Here is a 22,777-nt window from a genome sequence, read left to right on the forward strand (position 1 = left end):
GGGACATGATCAGAACATTCAAGATTCTGAAAGGAATTGATAGAGTAGATAAAGGCAGGCTGTTTAACACAAGGGGCACACGCACAAGGGGACACAGGTGGAAACTGAGTGCCCAAATGAGCCCCAGAGATATTATAAAGAACTTTTTTAGTGTCAGAGTGGTTGACAAAAAAAATGCATTAGGAAGTGATGTGATGGAGGCTGACTCCATACACAGTTTCAAGTGTAGATATGATAGAGCCCAATAGGCTCAGGAACCTGAACACCTGTTGATTGACGGTTGAGAGGTGTGACCATAGGGCCAGAGCTCAACCCCCGAAAGCACAATTAGGTGAGTACACACACACCCAGACCTACGGACTTGTACTAAGTCCGTACAAGACATCTTGTGGTTATCTTGAGATGATTTCGGGGCTTAGCGTCGCCGCGGCCCTGTCCTCGACCAGGCCTCCTTTTTGTTACACACTCCCCCCCCCCCCAGGAAGCAGCCCGTAGCAGCTGTCTAACTCCCAGGTACCTATTTACTGCTAAGTAACAGGAACATAAAGGTGAAAGAAACTTTTTGCCTATTTGTCTCTGCCTTCACCGGGGATCGTACCCGGAACCTGAGGACTACGAATCCGAAGCGCTGTCCACTCAGCTGTAAGGCGCCCTTATGCGCCTGACATACATGATGGACTATGTCACCCAAAAGTGTCAGGAGGCGGTAAACAGGTTTATTCAGGCCCGACAGGAGAAAACCGAGAGGCAAAAGAAGAATCCGTGGTTTAATAAAGCATGTATGAAAGCAAAGGAACTAAACAAAAGGGCGTGGTGGAACTTACGAAATAACAGAATATCTGAAAGCAGAGAGAGAGATACCAGAGAACCAGGAACGAGTATGTTAGTGTGAGAAGAGAAGCTGAGAAAAAGTATGAAAATGATATAGCTAATATAGCCAAGACTGAACCGAAGCTACTACACAGTCACATCAGGAGGAAGACAACAGTGAAGGAACAGGTGATGAACCTTAGAATGGGTGAGGACAGGTATACATAGAATGACAAAGAGGTGTGAAAAGAACTCAACCAGAGGTTACAGGAGGTCTTCACAATAGAACAAGAGTAGTAGGGATGGCTCCACACAGGTACCTTTTTTTTCTGGGAGAAAAAAGGTACCTGTGCGCCCCAAGGGTTTCAGGTAAATTTAGAATATCCCCTGTGCGCCCCAAGGGTTTCAGGTAAATTTAGAAAATCCCCTGTGCGCCCCAAGGGTTTCAGGTAAATTTAGAAAATCGTGTATAGCGCTTGGGGGTTTTCAGGTAAATTTTTGTCAGTCGCAGATTTTAGAAGTAAGGATTTCTTATGAGAAAAATAATTTCCGAGACTTAGAAGTTTGTTAAAGCCTTATGGGAGAAATTCAAATAACGTGTGTAGCACTTTAGGGCTTCCAGGAGAACTCTACGGACATATTTTACATGTTTTCAACTTACAAAATCGTCTATGTAAGCCTTAGTTATTCATATAAATTTAGAAAATCACCTGTGTAAGTCAGGGTTTTCAAGTCTCGTACATCACACCCCCCTCCCTCCCCCCCTTGCCTCGCAATCTGTCGCATCACCTTTATTTACTTTGCGCCCAGCCAGCCAGTCGGCTCTTAATCTTATCTTATCTTATCCGTAATATCTGGACCGTCCCTCCTCTCTCTCTCTCTCTCTCTCCCTCCTCTCTCTCTCTCCTCTTCATATTATTCCCTCTTCCTATTTTCTGACATACTAATATTTTATTCCTTTTTCATTAACCAGTCAGTTTTATACAAATCAACCGAAGCATCTCAATGTAACCTTTAATACTGAAAACTGCCTCAGAGACTATCTAAGCTGGCCCCAGCTACCTGCCCCAGGCTATCTGCCCGAGGCCATCATCACCTGATTACCTGCCCCAGACATCTACCAGTCATTGTCGGCGTTCGCCACCGTAATAATTTATATATATATATATATACATTAAGCGTTAATAAAACTTATTTATTTATTTATTTATAATTTATTTAGTCATCTAATTCATAGTTTACACAATTTATAATAAACGACTCATTTTAGCCCGAAGTTCTAAGAAGCTCGCTCCTCAATCCGCTTGTATAATATCCGTCCTATTCACTCTTCATCTCTGTAAATAAAGAAAGAATAACAGTTTCAGATAGCGTTTACACATGTACAATATTTATCAGACACATAAAACCTCAAAACAAATGTACTCACCATTTTCCGTTAGATAATTTGTTATAGCCTCATTCAGCCAGTCGTCTCCAAGCACATTTTCCAACAAATATCGCTCTTATCATAACACAGCGTTTCATAGCAGCTCGGCATATTTTTAAATAAAGCATAAGATAGCCTCATTACGTTCCTATCATTCTGCATATATTCTCCATAAGTAAAACTAGTTTCAAATAGTTTTATTGCAGTTTTTAGATCCTTGTTTGAAAGATGGTAACAGAAAAACATCGCATATAGCCCGCATACGTAAGTATTTAAACTCTGAAGTCTCTCTGTAAACGTGTATACATCACAGTCTTTATAATAATTTAAAAACTCCGAAATATATGGCGAATACACATTTATTCCATATGAATCGAGTATAACTATTTTCCGTTTAGATTTATATACAGCAATCCAGTGACCCATTACTTCCTTAGAGTCTCTTCCTAAGGTATTTATTATAAACATAATCGGCCTGTCCCGTATTTGCTTCATTATTCTATATATATCCGTCGCTAAATAGCATCCAATATATTTAGCTTTACTACCTTTCATATCGTTCAATGCCGTATTAATTTGTTTGCAGTTCATGCTCTTGTATCACACACAACTCGCCTATCTGAATAAATTCTCAATACTCCCGTTGTAATTCCGAATAAAATAATAACTTTATTTGATTTCGCTGGAACAGCAAATTCTAATGTAATTCTCAGGTTGCCCGAAGCCTCTATAGGAAGGGTATCTCTCAATTCCTCAGGCGTTAGTCTAAATGCCAGTAATGTTCTTCCTTTTATAAATGAATTATATGTCAAGGTATTACAAGCATTAAAGCCTACTGTATTTTGAGTCTCGTAGTATAGTTTCGAACATTTATTCGGGAACTTGCAAGTTATATTAAATAAGTTTGTCCCATCACGTGTAATATATACATTAGATAAATCGCAATGATCGAAATAAAGTGGATTAAGTGTATACGCTCCTGATATTGCTTCCATATCCATCATCATAATAAATAATTTATCTGGGATAATGCTCCCCCATGGCTGGTCAATACTTAATCTCTGCTGCCCATTACCAAGAATGAACGTCTTGTGGAGTGTCTTATCAAACGTATATGTAACTGGTGTATTTTGTTCAGCCAGAGCTCTATTAATAGCCTCCAATCCAGATGCAAATGGAGTTATCCGATCAATCCACATTCTAGCTAGTTTTATGTTAAACTTATATCCAGATTCAATACTGTTTATAACCCACGGATCACTGTTAAGTTCTAATCTCAAACGAATATCAATTCCATCCAAAAGATATTCGCTCAAAGTTGTAATGTCCAATAGCAGTTTAAAGCAACAATTTACTCCCTCAGTTTTTAACTTTACAAATCTAGATTTAAGGTCTTCTGAGGCATTCTTAAAATAATCTACATCATATTTTTCAGGGAAAACATCATTATAGAAATACGTCAGTTCTTTAAATCTTTCAGCTTTACATTCAGAAAGCGTCGTCATTAGCTTTACATATGATAAATATGAAAATAGTGAATTAGTTTCCACCACTTGCTCATTTAAATAAACAGTTACAGCTTTAAACATTGTCTGGGACAAGCCATTAACTATTGATGCATTTTTAATATCCGCTAAAGCCGTAATTCCGTCAGGTCCCGTTAATTCAACCATCAGTTCTAGCGTCAAGCTCGAAAGATCAATAAATTGACCCTTAACTCCCGGGATACGAAATTCAATATATGAATCTTTAAATTTATTGTTAATACTTGAATTCACAGGTAAAATATCCTGTGTCTGTCTTGAAAATATCGTACTTTCAACCATTCTATGTGGACTAACTTTAGGAAAGCCATCGCTTATAGCAGCTGTATAATTTTCTAAAGGAACTTGCAATGCTGCACTAGGAGCATTTACACTCATCATGTCTGCGTCTAGCATACAACTAGTACTGTTTTTATGAAAACACGTCTTTATATCTATCCATTTTCTTTATATAGGCAGGTCTTTTCGTTTTTCTTTTCGTTATTCGGCCACCTGCTAACAATTTAGGACCAATACTTTTCAATGTTTCCATACCGCGTTTTCTAATTGAATCTTTCAAAGTACCTTGGCCTGCATTTATATCCTGCAAAACATTCTGTCCCATTGTCAATGCTGCTGGCATAATAGTTTTTAATAGGAAAGGAGTTGCTCTACGAGCTAGACCAGTTAAGAAACTTAATATTCCACCTCCTCTTAAATGTCTTCTATCAAAAACAGTAATATCGCCCAGTGCTCCACCTCTCTTCCCTCGAGGAGCGATAAATCGCCCTACCTCGTCAACAGACAGCGGTACAAACCCGACCCTCATGTTTAAACAGGCCAAGAGAGAATGATAAACTCCCTCTACTCATGCCATTATATATCAACGGGTCTAATATGTAATACTGCAATCGTACATCCATCCTTTTCAAAATATACAGGCTCCCCATCTTGATCTGTTAATCTAATACTGATGCCATCAATATTAGTCGTATTTAAAGGTTTATATAATTTCCTGTGTGTTACATTACTTTGAAACGAAACAACATCCAAGATATTTACAATCTGATTACCAAACATGGTGGGCTGCACCTTATCACAATATACACACAAGAAATCTATACGGCCTCCTGGCCTAGGATGATAATAGCAAGTATCTTGTACAAATAACCTGGTATTAGGTGGCTTATTCATAATAAAAATATCATAGGCTTTACTTACTTCAGCTCCAATAACTTTACATATATTTCGACCGAAAGATAAAGAAATTCGAACAACTAATTTTCCATCCTTTGTAATAAATAATTTTAACAACTTCTCACTAAATGCTGCATTAAACTTAATTCGATTAATACTCGAATCATATTTCATATAAACGCCCCCGTGATCTGGGAAATTATAATTAAGTACGGGTCCTATAAAACTCAGTGAACCTTTTGAAAATATAGTAGAAATTTCTCTATTTAAAATAGTCGTTAGCTCTATGCAATTATCACTGGCTAAAATATCCGACTTTAAATTGAAAGATGTATTCACCGTACTCAAATCAGATAAACTTTTATTAGACACTAGAAGTTGAACTGAAATAAAACTTTCCGGGTCATTCCTCCTAACAGCGAAATAAGATGGAGGCAGGAATATATTCTTCAGGCACACTTCATAAGCTTTATTCGGGTCTAAAGGCAGCTGATTATGTAATCTATTTTCAAAAGCATTGGGAGCATTGTTTTTAAATACATCAGTATCAGAGTTACTCGCTGCATATATAACGTAACTATCCATCCTGTAGACTAATAGTAAATGATAAAAATAAACAGAAACTCACCTTAATATGATATCCAGGTAGACTCTCCTTCATCTACAGCTTTGATCTTCCTCTTCAAACTTGGAGGAGAAAACACTTGATTTTTCGCATCTACATTTCTAAATAAATTCTTAGGTGTAGATGTCAAAGAGTAGAACAACTTTGCAATTGGCAGTTTATCTTCTGGGAATAACAATTTCGGAGTGCACATCCTGCCTATAACGTCATCAACAATATTGAGCCCAGTAACTGGAGATGTAATGTTCCCTTCCTCATCCCACTTTACAAGTCCAGTTGTATTAAAATAATTTAACAAGGAGACAGCAAAATCATAATCCTTAAGCTTTAATCTTAAGTCTATCAAGTGTTGTATAACAGGATTTGTTCTCACTGTCATCGTAGGCTTCTCAACACTTACTGCCGTAGGCTTCTGTTGATCAATAGCTTTTCGTGGTACAAGATAGAATTCTTTCATTATTCCTTATTAAATAGCCTTGAAATGAAATTTATAGCTATGGGAAGTAAAATGCCCAATAAATTACCTCCTCTTTTACTCGTTAATATGTCTTTCTTGAGTGAAATAGCTTTCTTCTTGCAGGCTAATGTATGGAGTAGAGCTCTATATTTAGAAAGTCTCTTTAAAATAGGCTTCCCAACTTCAATTTTATTTTTTAAGAAATTATTAAATATTTCTGATAAGCAAAGTATATGTTCCTTTTTAAGAGTCTTAATTAACTTTTTCCTAGAATTATAACCTAATCTAGCTAATAGTTCAATAAATCCACGATACTTGCTAACTAAGGGCTGCTTCTTCATAGTTTCTTCACGTCATCTGAATTCACCCACTGATCAAATGAACTGTCGTAACCGACGTATCTAACTTTATATAAAGTAGTATTACCAACTTTACGTTTACTTATAATTCTCTCAATTTCAAATGTATCTGACAAGTAGGTGGGAGTCAACTCCTCTCTATAAAATCCGCCTTCTATAAGTCTATTATTTAAGTCCTTTAGATAATATAAAGGCACGGGTTGTTTAGTATCAATTTGAGCAATTGTAAATATTTCCTTAGTGTTCTGTTGATGAAAACCTCTTTTGAACTTTGAAATACGATTAGATAAGGCAAGCCGTACTGTATCTCCTACAGACAGATGATTACTGATGCGTGGCTTAGTCTGCTGCTCTCCTTTATACATGAGCTTAAATTGCCTAGTCACATCTTGAGACGAAGATAAAGCATGTACATCAATAGGTATTTTCCCCTTTAATCCTCTATGTGGTGTTCTATTATACGTTTTAACCATATCAGGTAAAACATTTATATAGGTTAAGGTGTTATAAGCCGTTAAATATTTATATATCTTAGTTTTCAATGTTCTTATAAATCTCTCTGCAATGCTAGCTTTAGTTTCCTGAGAAAATACACTGTACAGATCAATGTTTTTACTGTCTAACAATCGTTTCATATATTTATTATAGAATTCACCGCCCTTATCAGTGTTAAGCTTCCTTACACCTTTTGATGAAGGTAAGTCCAGAACAGCTTTCATGGCTTCACTTACACTCTGACCTGATTTAGTGGATAGTGGAACTACATGTGCAAACCTTGAAAATATATCAACACAAACTAATAAATATTTAATATCATTGTTGTGCTTAGCTAACAATGTCATATCAGCCAAGTCACTGGTAAAGAAAGCTTTTGGTCTAGGTGCTAAGATACGTCTTCTTTTAAATTTACGTTTTTTTAATAGATGTAAGGTATAAGCATTAGACGTTTTTAAATAGTCTTTCACATCTTTTATAGTTATTTCAGGGATTGTTTTCTTTGCAACCTTATACAATTTTAAAACGCCACCAAACCCACCTATGGACTTGGGGTCATTGTATATCTTATTAAGAGCTTGTGTAATGTTCACCATTGATACACTATTTCATATGGGGGTTCATTTACAATATTTCCCCTAAATATTATGGATTCAGGTGTTTTAACGCCCAAGTCAACAAGTAAATACCCATACTGTCGAGAAATCACTTTCTTATATATATCTAAAAATTTCTTGGCATCTTGTTTTCCGAATATTTGTCTGCCTAATGTTTCTATCTGGGACAAGTCTCTTGATTTAAGCAGAATAAAATGAGAAGCATTTAAACTTATAGATCTAGAAAATTTCCCACTGAAAAATATATTTTGGGTTATAAAAATAACAGAGATGTTCTCATGCCGTCCCTTAGTAAATATATCACTTACTATTTTAGAGTTTGTAGATTCAACATACAAGTCATCATAAACAACTAATATATGAGATGTATCCTCTGGATCACGATCGTCTAAAGGGTTTACAATTTCAGAGTAAAAAGATATCTTATGTTTAATGAGTGGATTAGTTCTCAACTCTTTATACCCGCTTCCACAGATAATTATTTTTGCAAAGTTCTGCTGATATTTCTCTATCATTTTAGCACATAAATAGCTCTTCCCACCATTTGAAAATCCAGCAATAATAATTCTTGACGGTTCACTAAATATATTCAACTGGGATTCAGTAATAACTTTTTTCTGCCCTTCCATGTTGCTAGGATTCAATAGACTAACTACAAATATATAATGAAAGGAGTATTTAAACAAAATCTACATTCGAGTTTTATTTAAACATAACCAATAAAATCATAGTCATAACATATCCAATACAGTAATAAAATCATAGAATATACATTATCATAGTCATTTGAATCATAGTCATTTCATATCCAATACAGTAATAAAATCATAGAATATACAATATCACAGCCAATAAAATCATAGTCATTTCATATCCAATACAGTAATAAAATCATAGAATATATATTATCATAGGCATTAAAACATAGTCATAACATATCCAATACAGTAACAAATCATAGAATATATATTATCATAGACATTAAATCATAACATATCCAATACAGTAACAAAATAAATCATAGTCATATCATAGTCATTTCATATCAAATACAGTAACAAATCATAGCCAATACAATATCATAGACATTTGAATATAGGTATAGATAATACATAGACAATACAGTAACAGACTTAGTTGTTGTTGTTAGGGAATAATTGCTGAGCGACTCTATCCCGCTTTTCCCAAAGATTAAAAATGGGGAACAATTGACGTCTTGGTTGGGGATTATCTACAATTACTGGATCCCCTACCTGCACCTCTTCCTCTACCTGTACCTCTTCCTGTACCTCTTCCTCTACCTGTACCCGTACCTCACGCTCTGGAATGTCTGGGTGACCGTAAGCTAATGACTCTGTGGGACTAATGAGGTACCTCTTGTCATCAAAAGCTGACAGACCGCGCTTAGTTGTTTTACACGTGCATATCTGTCCATTAACATTACGAATAGATCGGGATACAAAATTAAAAGTTGTATTTGTCTCTAATGTGTTCTGAAAAGATGCATGTGTTATTTTCTTTTGTTGGTGATAAGGAATCCCTTTACATTTACATAAATGTTCATTATCAATGGTTAGGAGAGAGTAAGTTTTAGGCTTGAGTGCAATTAATTCAGTTATGATTTTCTGCTTTACTTCTGACTTGAGGAGTCCTAGTTCACCTTTGCGAGTAGCGGAATACATGGGATGATCTTTGTCAAAATTACTGAAATCCATATAATCTACTAGAGGAGCTTTTGTCATTTCTTGGAAAGCATCTTTACAGGTCAGAGTAAATATGAATGAGTCTGTATCCGTATAAATTAGTCTAGCTCTCTCCCCATAATGGGCTTTAACTACATTATACCAGAACTCGTATAAACGCCTCTTGGCTATCTGCAAGATCTGATATCCCATGTAAGAAGGAGTGGTAACTTTAAGGATGTCTTTCATTACTGTACAGAGAACCCTATCTTGACCTAAAGAGACAGCTCGTTTATACAAAGGGTTTCTTGCATGAGTTAAGAATGAATGTTTTGTCGTTACTAGATGGTGAGTATTAGCATATCGAGATATATTTGTCATTGATTTCCCGTACAGACTATTACTTATGAGTTTAAAAGCTTTTCCTTTAACTTTACAGGTGGTATTGGCTCGTTCTCGAATGTTGGTTGAAATAAAATCTTTTAAATAGGGAGCCTGATTAAATTCATAGATTGTTTTTACTCGTTCAACTTCTAGTCCAAGTTTTAATAGCAATTGCAGGAAATCAAGGCTTACTAAGTAGTCGTTTTGGGGCAAGTGGGATGCAATTAACTTAGTATTTTTAGGTGGGAGCTTACGTTTTTCATCATTAAGGGTTTTCTTACTGTACTCTGACAAAAACTCCTCCGTTATATTAGTATGAGACAGTACAAGGGGCAGATCATCAGTATACCTGGCTACCTCGGGAGATACATGTTTTGTATCGCATAAAATCCAATAGCCTTTGTCTTGATCACAGGGGATATGTTGTAACCCTTGCCCTAATAAGGTATCCCGCTCAAGGTCAGTTAATTGTCTAATCCCTCCCTGGGGAAGTACCTCAGCCATGCACGCTGCATATAAGCTGTTAAAGTCGAGGTACAAAATGTGAGTATCGTCATCAGAGCTAGGGTTAGATGTAGTGTGCTCGTTAACAGCCTGTGTAAATTGTCTAATGGAAGATGTGAACCCTCCTCTAAGATTCCTTCTCAACAAATCATATATATTCTGATCATACACATAGTCAAGTACAACTTTAGATTTAAATAGGAAAGCGTCCCAAGCATAACTAGGAAGTGATACATAGAAAACAATATCTAGTTCATAAATTTCTTTCAGTGATGTTCGCCAAAGTGTAAATATATCAACTAGCATTCCCACGTCAACTTTTAAATATAACATGAGGTAATCCTTGATGTTTGTACAGTTCCCTAAATTAAACACTTTAAGAGCATTGTTATAATCTTCTTCAGACAGAGGAGAGTCATGTAAAACATTGTAAAACTTATCTCGCGAAGGGAGCTGAGGTTCGTCTAACACGTCCATGGAAGAAATATAATCATAACATAGGCTTTGTTTACCTTTAATTAACAGAGCTTTAGCTTCATCGGATACGCCATTTAGTATGTGTTCAGTGTACTTGGTGGGTTTCTTACCGGCAACGTGCTCGCTTGCTAAGGTTCCTAATGACCCATTAAGGAGAGCTAGGCTATCTAGGAATTTAAGTTTACCTATGATGACTTGCATAAATTTCAATCCTTCCTTGGTTAGAATTTCTACATCGCGGTGAGGATTTTTGGACAGTTCTTTAAGTATAATTCCAAGATCATAGGCAGCATTATGGGAAAATGTGGTTAAGTATCTACGAGCATTTTTACATTGTAAATTGCAACGAGCACAATAAGCACCTAAGTAATTATTTTCCTGAATAGCATGATTATGATGTCTATGTTTATCTTTCTTATCCTTGAAAGTTTGATGACACAATTGACACGTATTTTGTCTTTGAAACATTCTTTCCTGTTCTCTAGACAAGTTCTTAGGGAAGTTGGGGAGCTGAGCATGAATAGCTTTCCATGAGGCTTCTAGCTTGGTAATAAAATGATTGACCGCATCTGGACCTACGTATGAATACGTTTCTACGACATTGAATTCCCTGTCTAAAATCATGTATGCATAAGCAATTGCTTTATGCTTACATTCCACCATGCCTCTAGGATTTTGACGGTCTAATAGACATTCAAAATCGTAATAGGCGGTGTGAGTTGGGCTATAGGTCCTACCGTAATTTTTAAAACTGATTTTATCACTAGGATTATAGAATGAAAATACTTGGGATACAGTGCATGACTCTTCGTGAGCCTGAATTTCATCTAAGGGAGCATGCAAAAGACAAATTTTGCAGAATTTATGAGTGTTAGGAATCCTTTCAGAATGATTGTTAATACTCTTTACAAATTTATCAAAATCCTTGATCAGACAGAGATGCTTGCCTTCTAATAACAACAAAGGGACTTTATCGGCATACTTTTCCTGGCTTTTCCTAGCTAAACTAAGATAGTATCTGTTACTTTCATGAGTTACTGTATAAATATAAATAGAAATTTTGTTAAGCTTCTCTATTTTCTTAAGGTTATCAAATGATACGGGGAATCTGATTTCATCTGCCCATACTACGAATCTTCTACACCATCGAAGGCTTTTGTAATGATGTCTAACGTTATGCATAGTCCTGCCCAATGCTAAGTTTTTATACGCGGCAATGCACTGTAACAAACACTCATCTCCTTCACTTTCAGGATTAAATACTGTTTCTTTACCCCTTAATTTTGCAGGATATGGTACGTAAGATCCAAGGCGCATAGGGTGGCGAATATATGAAAAATTAATGGCAAAGCCTGACATGGAATGAATTCCTACACTTGAGGATTGGACATTTTTTAGGCATTCGTCAATTTTAGCAGACATTTCGTCAACCCATGAATTTACGAGAACTTCCACCTCTTCCTGTGTAACAATCTGAGTTTCTCCTCTAATTGAAAATACTTCATCTAATATTTCATATTGATCGTCGGCATGATTAAGTTTTTGCAAAATTAGGCTTACATCAGGGTAAATGTGAAATGAGGGAGGGAATTCTTCCTGTATTTGTCTGAACTGATTGTCTATATATTCTATAAAAAATTCTCTATACCTATTTATATATAAGCTGGGGTCAGCGTCTAAATGTCCGGGAATGGAGAACGAATGTCTCGAGAATGAACCTTCGAAATGGTTAATGACTTCTAACACTCGCGGAACAATGTTATCTAAGTTAAGTACCTCTGGGGAATCTGGAGCGTTGACTTCTTCATCTGATATGTCGTGAACAGGGGGTTGATTGTCTTCTTCTTCTTCTTCATCTGAGGATGCATGCTGGTTGCCGTCTGGTGCATCTTCTTCTAGCTCCTGGGACAGCTGGGGTTGACTGCGTACAGGTGTGCTCCACTCAGAGGGTTGGGTTGAATCCGGGGGAGATTCTGTAATATAATATTAGCAATGAATAAACATTAAGAGGAAAACACATTTGAAAACAATAAGAGGATTTGAAAACCTTAATAGGAAAATATCGTGTAAATAAGAGGAATTATTATTAAGAGGAAAAACAAAAAGTTTAAATAAGAGGAAAAACTGAATTACAGATAAATAATAATATTACTTACGAGCTGGGATGTTGATTCCACCAAGTATGAGATTCTCTTGATCACGAATAGGAACTCCTGTAATGGAAATATTTTTCTGTATGAGTACTTATTACTTGTTTATACACTTGATAAATATACAATTATTAACTTTAAAAAATTATGAAAATTATTGTGAAAACGTACGGTTATTTATGATGCGACGGCGTTTGGGTGGAGGTTCAATGACGTTTCTGGCTTCGGTGGGAGGTTCCCGGTTAACGGAGAAACGACAGTATGGGCAGGAAGTAGAACCATGAACTGAAATGAAAATAATATATATAAATTGACTGTCTGTATGTATGTATGTGTGTTTCGGATATATATTTTCTTTGAAAGTTTATTGAAAGTGCGAGAAAAAGAGGTACTTACGATTTGCACAATAGAGTTGCCCACAGCTGGTACAGGTTACGTCAAAATGTCCAGGCGGTGTAGGCCCATTGCATCCTATACAGTATAGTCTGCATTCTTGAAGAGCGTTGATGGACATTTCACCGAGGCATGTTAAACATCGTGTTTGACACACATGAACGATTTCGTTGTTGATAGGAGACAGGCACAGAGGACACACTGACATGATGATATGACTAGGCTAGGGGAACCTTGTGAACAGGATGAAGATTGATTGTAGACTGAAAGTGTAGGCCTCTGAGACTTTGGCGATCTGAGGGGGCCCCTGAATGAGCGTAATAACGATAGTGTGCCCCTGAGTGAGCGTTTGGCTGTTTTATTAATAGCGAGAATGATTGGCGAATACTGGGGATAAACTCTTTTATTATAAATTGTGTAAACTATGAATTAGATGACTAAATAAATTGTAAATAAATAAATAAGTTTTATTAACGCTTAATGTATATATATATATATAAATTATTACGGTGGCGAACGCCGACAATGACTGGTAGATGTCTGGGGCAGGTAATCAGGTGATGATGGCCTCGGGCAGATAGCCTGGGGCAGGTAGCTGGGGCCAGCTTAGATAGTCTCTGAGGCAGTTTTCAGTATTAAAGGTTACATTGAGATGCTTCGGTTGATTTGTATAAAACTGACTGGTTAATGAAAAAGGAATAAAATATTAGTATGTCAGAAAATAGGAAGAGGGAATAATATGAAGAGGAGAGAGAGAGAGGAGGGAGAGAGAGAGAGAGAGAGAGGAGGGACGGTCCAGATATTACGGATAAGATAAGATAAGATTAAGAGCCGACTGGCTGGCTGGGCGCAAAGTAAATAAAGGTGATGCGACAGATTGCGAGGCAAGGGGGGGAGGGAGGGGGGTGTGATGTACGAGACTTGAAAACCCTGACTTACACAGGTGATTTTCTAAATTTATATGAATAACTAAGGCTTACATAGACGATTTTGTAAGTTGAAAACATGTAAAATATGTCCGTAGAGTTCTCCTGGAAGCCCTAAAGTGCTACACACGTTATTTGAATTTCTCCCATAAGGCTTTAACAAACTTCTAAGTCTCGGAAATTATTTTTCTCATAAGAAATCCTTACTTCTAAAATCTGCGACTGACAAAATTTACCTGAAAACCCCCAAGCGCTATACACGATTTTCTAAATTTACCTGAAACCCTTGGGGCGCACAGGGGATTTTCTAAATTTACCTGAAACCCTTGGGGCGCACAGGTACCTTTTTTCTCCCAGAAAAAAAAGGTACCTGTGTGGAGCCATCCCTACTACTAACAAGGTGAGGTCAATGCACAGTGACAGTAAACCAGGCGGCCTTGGAAGAGTTCGAAATTACAAGATGATCAAGAGACGCCTGTTTGATTTGGACATGAGAAAAGCTGTTGGCCTGGACGGAATCTCACCATGCGTATTTAAAGAGTGTGCAGAAGCACTTTGCATGCCACTCTCCATAGTATATAGTAGGTCACAGGAGACGGGAGACCTACCAAAAATATGGAAGATAGCTAATGTAGTCCCAATATACAAAAAAGGTGATAGACAAGAGGCAGTGAACTACAGGCCAGAGTCCTTAACTTGTACACCATGCAAGGTGATGGAGAAGATTGTGAGAAAAAACCTAGTAACACATCTGGAGAGAAGAGACTTCGTGAGAACCCTTCAACATGGGTTCAGGGAGGATAAATCTTGCCTTATAGGCTTAACAGAATTCTACGATCAGGTGACAAAGATTAAGCAAGAAAGAGAAGGATGGGCGACCTGCATTTTCTTGGACTGTAGGAAAGATTTTGACTCAGTACTCCATTAGAGCTGGAGAAACAGGCAGGAGTAACTGGTAGGGCGCTCCAGTGGATAAGGAAGAACCTAAGCAATAGGAAGCAGAGAGTTACAGTGAGGGGTGAAACCTCAGATTGGCGTGAAGTCACCAGTGGAGTCCCACAGGGCTCTGTACTCAGACCTATCCTGTTTCTGATATACGTAAATGATCTCCCAGAGAGTATAGGCTCATTCCTCTCAATGTTTGCTGACGACGCAAAAATTATGAGAAGGATTATGATAGAGAAGGACAGCTTAAGGCTTCAAGAAGACCTAGACAAGCTGCAGGAATGGTCGAACAAATGGTTGTTAGAGTTTAACCCAAGCAAATATAATGTAATGAAAATAGGTGTAGGGAGCAGGAGACCAAGTAAAAGGTATCATTTGGTAGATGAAATACTTGAAGAGTCAGAGAGAGAGAATGACCTGGGGGTTGATATCACGCCAGACCTGTCCCCTGAAGCTCATATCAAGAGGATAACATCAGCAGCATATGCCAGGTTGGCTAACATAAGAACGGCCTTTAGAATCTTTTTTGAAGAATCTTTCAGAACTTTGTATACCACTTATGTCAGACCAATCTTGGAGTATGCGGCTCTAGCATGGAGACTATGTCTAGTCAAGCATATGACTAAACTGGAAAAGGTTCAAATGTTTGCCACCAGACTAGTACCCGAACTGAGGGGTATTAGCTACGAGGAGAGAATACGGGAATTAAATCTCACGTCACTGGGAGACAGAAGAGTTAGAGGGGACATGATCACCACTTACAAGATTTTCAGAGGAATTGATAGGGTAGATAAAGACAGACTATTTAACACAAGGGGCACACGCACTAGAGGACACTGGTGGAAATTGAGTGCCTAAATGAGTCATAGAGACGTTAGAATGAATTTTTTCAGTGTCAGAGAAGTAGACAAATAGAATGCATTAGGAAGTGATGAGGTGGAGGCTGACTCCATATATTGTTTCAAGTGGAGATATGATAGAGCCCAATAGGCTCAGGAACCTGAACATTAGTTGATTGACCGTTTAGAGGCGGGACCAAAGAGCCAGAGCTCAACCCCCGCAAGCACAACTAGGAAAGTACACACACACACACACACACACACACACACACACACACACACACACACACACACACACACACACACACACACACATGTATAATAACACACACGTGTATAATAAGTCACTAGAGACGGGAGACCTACCAGAAATATGGAAGACGGCGAATGTGGTCCCAATATACAAAAAGGGCGACAGACAAGAGGCACTGAACTACAGGCCAGTGTCCTTGACTTCTATACCATGCAAGGTGATGGAGAAGATCGTGAGAAAAAACCTGGTAACACATCTGGAGAGAAGGGACTTCGTGACAAATCGCCAACATGGATTCAGGGAGGGTAAATCTTGCCTTACAGGCTTGATAGAATTCTACGATCAGGTGACACAGATTAAGCAAGAAAGAGAGGGCTGGGCGGACTGCATTTTCTTGGATTGTCGGAAAGCCTTTGACACAGTACCGCATAAGAGGCTGGTACATAAACTGGAGAGACAGGCAGGTGAAGTTGGTAAGGTGCTCCAGTGGATAAGGGAGTATCTAAGCAATAGGAAGCAGAGAGTTACGGTGAGGGGTGAGACCTCCGATTGGCGTGAAGTCACCAGTGGAGTCCCACAGGGCTCTGTACTCGGTCCTATCTTGTTTCTGATATATGTAAATGATCTCCCGGAGGGTATCGATTCATTTCTCTCAATGTTTGCGGACGATGCTAAAATTATGAGAAGGATTAAAACAGAAGAGGACTGTTTGAGGCTTCAAGAAGACCTAGACAAGCTGAAGGAATGGTCGAACAAATGGTTGTTAGAGTTTAACCTAACCAAATGTAATGTAATGAGGATAGGTGTAGGGAGCAGGAGGCCAGATACAAGGTATCATCTGGGAGAGGAAATTCTTCAGGAGTCAGAGAAGGAAAAAGACTTGGGGGTTGATATCACGCCAGACCTGTCTCCTGCAGCACATATCAAGCGGATAACATCAGCGGCATATGCCAGGCTGGCCAACATACGAACGGCATTCAGAAACTTGTGTAAAGAATCATTCAGAACTTTGTATACCACATATGTCAGGCCAATCCTGTAGTATGCAGCCCCAGCATGGAGTCCATATCTAGTCAAGGATAAGACTAAACTGTAAAAGGTTCAAAGGTTTGCCACCAGACTAGTACCCGAGCTGAGAGGTATGAGCTACGAAGAGAGACTACGGGAATTAAACCTCACTTCGCTGGAAGACAGAAGAGTTAGGGGGGACATGATCACCACATTCAAGATTCTGAAGGGGATTGATAGGGTAGATAAAGACAGTCTATTTAACACAAGGGGAACACGCACAAGGGGACACAGGTGGAAACTGAGTGCCCAAATGAGCCACAGAAATATTAGAAAGAACTTTTTTAGTGTCAGAGTTGTTGACAAATGGAATGCATTAGGGGGTGATGTGGTGGAGGCTGACTCCATACACAGTTTCAAGTGTAGATATGACAGAGCCCAATAGGCTCAGGAATCTGTACACCTATTGATTGACGGTTGAGAGGCGGGACCAAAGAGCCAGAGCTCAACCCCCGCAAACACAACTAGGTGAGTACAACTAGGTGAGTACACACAGCACCACCCAGGAGCCACAGTGAAGACGTCTGAAAGATGCGACAGGTCACGTGATACGAAGCAGTGGGAGTGGAACTTGTTCTGCTCCTGGAAGATGTACACGTGTGCTGCTGGAGGCCTTAGTGGGTCAGGTGTCGTGTTCATCACTGGAGCAGCGATCACCGAGGAGTCAACTATCAAGTTTGAAAACTTGAACCTCACATTTTCTGCCAAGTACGTCAGGTTTGCATATCGTTAGATTCGCGGCCCTGTCTTTTAATTTCTCCATTTGCGATGAGACTGTGGACAGGAATTCTAAGTCATTAGCGAGTTGTATGGTATAGATCAGGTGTGAGAGGTGAAGAGTGTGAAACGTCCCTTAACATCCAGAACTACTCTATTTAGACAAGCTTGTGTTTAATTGAAATGGTTGCAGCTTTTCTTCTTTTTACTCATGTCTTGTGAAGTGAATATTATAATAAATTTCCAATCGTTTTTCATTGAAATTGTTTAGACACATGACAAATTTGGACCGTAAATTCTGGGTATTATCTGGGACAACAATAACTTGAAAATTTCGTCTACAAGATAAAATAATGCAAGGCTCCTATTGAAATAAGTTAATCTGTTTTCTAGTTTCCTGAAAACGGTTCAGCGAATTCAGTTGTTTACTGAAGATTCCCATCAACTCCAGAAGTCTTTAACTCACCAATCATCTATGCCACACCCTTATCAATGCTCCAGTAAGCTCCAGAGCTATGAAACATGTATTTTCTCCACAGCTCTGACTGGCTCCATTTTACGGTCAACTGTGGAAGATCTTATGTGCTTATCTCTAAAACCAAATTGCTTGTTATCAAGAAGTTTTGATGGAACAAAATACTTAGGGGGGAATTGACTGGGAATTGACAGATCTTTTTTTGTTAAGTCTCTCAACAAAATTAAACAAAATATATCTTGAGTGACTGAGAACAATAATAAGTCTGTCATCTGTTCAGCTAATATATAACCCTATTTCCCAACCAGTATTTACCCAGGTCTTTCCAAGATGTAAATATATCCAATTTATATTCGTTGTTTCGTGTTCTATTTGGTGTAGATAAAAGGAAAATAAATTCCTTTTGCTATTTCCTTTCATGTCACCCCATATTTTTAGTCATTCTAGAGAATTTAGCTTTTATTTGTATTTTTCTTCACAAAGGAGGCTTCTGATTCCTGGGAATAACTTTGCCATCTTTCTATGTAAGCGTTCAAGTGAATCTATGTCCAATTTCTACTACCGTGACCGAAGGTTAACTAAATGAATAGTTAGGATATGATATGATATGATATGATATGATATGATATGATATGTAACATACATTACATATCATATAATACATTACTGATATATATTATACATTACATATCGTGTCGCTGACACCTTCAAATAAATCTAAGTTGCGTATTTCTTTTATTTTGATCATTTATGCATTTTTTGTGTGTGGTTGGGGGTGTAGGGCGGGGGAAGAATCCTTAATCTCTACTACCAAGCCATTTTAGGATTCTGATTTCGCAATTTCAGAGAGGCAGCTCAGGCGTCTTATCTCTGGCACCAATCTTGAGGCAAATTTATCTCCTAGTTCCTCTTGTGCTTCACGGGGTAAGGATTCCGTTCTGGTGCCGAGTGTACTGAAGCCTCGCGTAGCCAGTGTATAACTGTCTGAATGAGTCCCTGTTAAGGCTTTAAATCTAGATTTTATGCTACCCAATTTTGCTTGTGTTCCCGGTATTATTCTGTGGTTATGCGTTTGTCCCGTCAACCCAGTCACTTTGACTGGACGGTAGAGCGGCGGTCTCGCTTCATGCAAGTCGGCGTTCAATCCCCAGACTGTTCAAGTGGTTGGGCACCATTCCATCCTTCCCCCCGTCCTATCCCAAATCCTTATCCTCACCCCTTCCAAGTGTTATAAAGTCGTAATGGCTTGGCTCTTTCCCCTGATAATTAAAAAATTCATTGTCCCGTTCTATCTCCTTTACAGACTCGTCTAGCTTCCTTGCTCTGATTTTCTTATTAAGATACGGCGGAAAGGAGATGGGGGCTTTTTTATTGCATCTTATGATACCTGGGAGGGTACTGGACTAGGCAAAGGAGTACCTCGTGGACAGGAAACAAGGTCATAGTATATATATATATATATATATATATATATATATATATATATATATATATATATATATATATATATATATATATATATATATATATATATATACATATATATATATATATATATATATATATATATATATATATATATATATATATATATATATATATATATATTTCTAGGCGTTTAACGATGCATAAGCAACAGGGCTCCATTAAGGAACATATAATCTCTTCCCACAACCAAACCATCGCCAGAGAAATCCTAGTAAACAACACAGAAATCATCGATAGATACAGCGATAGCAGGCGGCTTGACGTTTGCGAGGCACTACACATCAAGAAGTCAACACCAGCAATCAACTGGCAATTATTGCACAACTATATTCTACCCACCTCAAGACTCCGCTCCAATATAGAAGCATCAAGAAATATGGACCAATAGGCTTTCTACAAACACTTCTATTCAATATCCATTGTTTCGTGTTCTGTCTTGTGTTGGTGAAATTAATACCCTATTAATACTCTTGTTCTGTCTTGTGTTGATGAAATTAATACCCTATTAATACCACATCTTGTTCTGTCTTGTGTTAATGCCACATCACCCCTTCCACCTCACTCAAATGTAGATATAAAATCGGAGATGCGTAAGTTCTATTCAGTTGTGTATTTGTGAAACTAAAGTCTTTGAAAATGTAATAAGTTTTACGAAACGCGCTCGTGTCGCGTCAGACTAGAAATAAAAATGAATTTTGGAGAATTGATTTTTGATTTACCTCCAACAGTGAAAAGAAATGTACGAAAGATTGAGAAAATTCGTGTTAGAATTATTAATCTTACTTTTTCGGTCATATTTAATAATATATGTCTACAGGAAAGACTGCTACCAAAATATACTAATATATATATATATATATATATATATATATATATATATATATATATATATATATATATACTAGAGAGTTACAAGATAATCACGTGTTAATTTTCGTGATTTACACACACACACGTGTGTGTGTGTGTCCTAATGCATTATGGAATGCATTAGGAAGTGATGTGGTGGAGGCTGACTCCATACACAGTTTCAAGTGTAGATATGATAGAGCCCAATAGGCTCAGGAATCTGTACACCTGTTGATTGACGGTTGAGAGGCGGGACCAAAGAGCCAGAGCTCAACCCCCGCAAACACAACTAGGTGAGTACACGTGTGTGTGTGTGTGTGTAAATCACGAAAGTTAATACGTGATGAAAAATGTGACAGTGTCAGAACACGAAGGAAGATTTGAAACAGGAATTTCCTTAAGTACTTTTGTATTTAATAATACATCTTCAAAAGGATTCGAAAGTACTTAGGGAAATTCCTGCTTCAACCTAGTTGTGTTTTGCGGGGGGTTGAGCTCTGCTCTTTCGGCCCCCTCTCAACTGTCAATCAATCAACTGTTACTAACTACTTATTATTTTTTTCCACACACACACACACCCAGAAAGCAGACCGTAACAGCTGGTTAACTCTCAGGTACCTATTTACTGCTAGGTAATAGGAGCACCAGGGAGAAAGAAACTGCCCATTTTTGTTTCTCGCCGGCCCCGGGAATCGAACCCGGGCCACAGAATTACGTGTCCAGCGTGTTATCTACACAGCCACCGGCGCCCCCTGTGTATACTCACCTAGTTGTACTCACCTAGTTGTGCTTGCGGGTTTTGAGCTTTAGCTCTTTGGTCCCGCCTCTCAACCGTCAATCAACAGGTGTGCAGGTTCCTGAGCCTACTGGGCTCTATCATATCTACACTTGAAACTGTGTATGGAGTCAGCCTCCACCACATCACTTCCTAATGCATTCCACACACACACACACATTCCTAATGTGTGTGTGTGTGTGTGTGTGTGTGTGTGTGTGTGTGTGTGTGTGTGTGTGTGTGTGTGTGTGTGTGTGTGTGTGTGCTTAGTGAGCATTTTGTATGTGTTGTGGAGTGTACTCACCTAGTTGTGCTTGCGGGGGTTGAGCATCAGCACTTTGGTCCCGCCTCTCAACTGTTAATCAACTGGTATACAAGTTCCTGAACTTATTGAGTTCTGTCATATCTACATCTGAAACTGAAAAATTCTTTCTGATATCTCTGTGGCTCATTTTGGGAACTCCGCTTCCACCTGTCCCCTTGTGCGAGTACGACCTGTGCTGAATAATCCCTCCTTATCTACCTTACCAATTGTGTATGTGGTGATCATGTCTCCCTGAGCTCTTCGGTCTTCCAGCGACGTGTGGTGTAATTCACGCAGACTCTCCTTGTAACTCATACCTTTTAGTTCTGGGACTAGCCTAGTAGCATACCTCTAAACGTGTGTACATTTATGCGTGTGTTTGTGAATATGTTTTATACACATTATGCCAAGCCCATCTATAAAGTTTATCATATCTATGCAATATATTTAGCGACGCTTAAGGTGCAAACTCCCATCATTTTGGATTTTATGTTCATGTTAACACCAATGTTTTATGTAAATTCATAAGATGAACGAAGGTAGAGGTTGAATGTGTGGCTGGACAGACCAACATGAGATGCCGGAGACGTAGTACAGGCGAGTGGCATTAGTTTAGTCCGGGGGGAGGGGGTTACACTACAACCAGCGGCTTATCTACCCTACAACCCGGAGTTTATCTACCCTACAACCCGAGGCTTATCTACCCTACAACCCGGGGCTTATCTACCCTACAACCAAGGGCTTATCTACCCTACAACCAAGGGCTTATCTACCCTACAACACAACCTTTCACATTCCAACAGTCAGAGTTCAACAAAAAGTTACAGCCTCGTTTACGAAGGTTTTATATATATATATATATATATATATATATATATATATATATATATATATATATATATATATATATATATATATATATATATATATATATTGGTGTATACTGGCAGCAGGTTTTCTTTCAAACATGTTTCATTGAATATGACCGCATATTCTGTATTTATTATTTTCTGGTTTAGGGCTTCTATCCCTCTAA

The sequence above is a fragment of the Procambarus clarkii genome, chromosome 49 (assembly GCF_040958095.1).
Source record: "Procambarus clarkii isolate CNS0578487 chromosome 49, FALCON_Pclarkii_2.0, whole genome shotgun sequence".
Classification (NCBI taxonomy): Eukaryota; Metazoa; Arthropoda; class Malacostraca; order Decapoda; family Cambaridae; genus Procambarus; species Procambarus clarkii.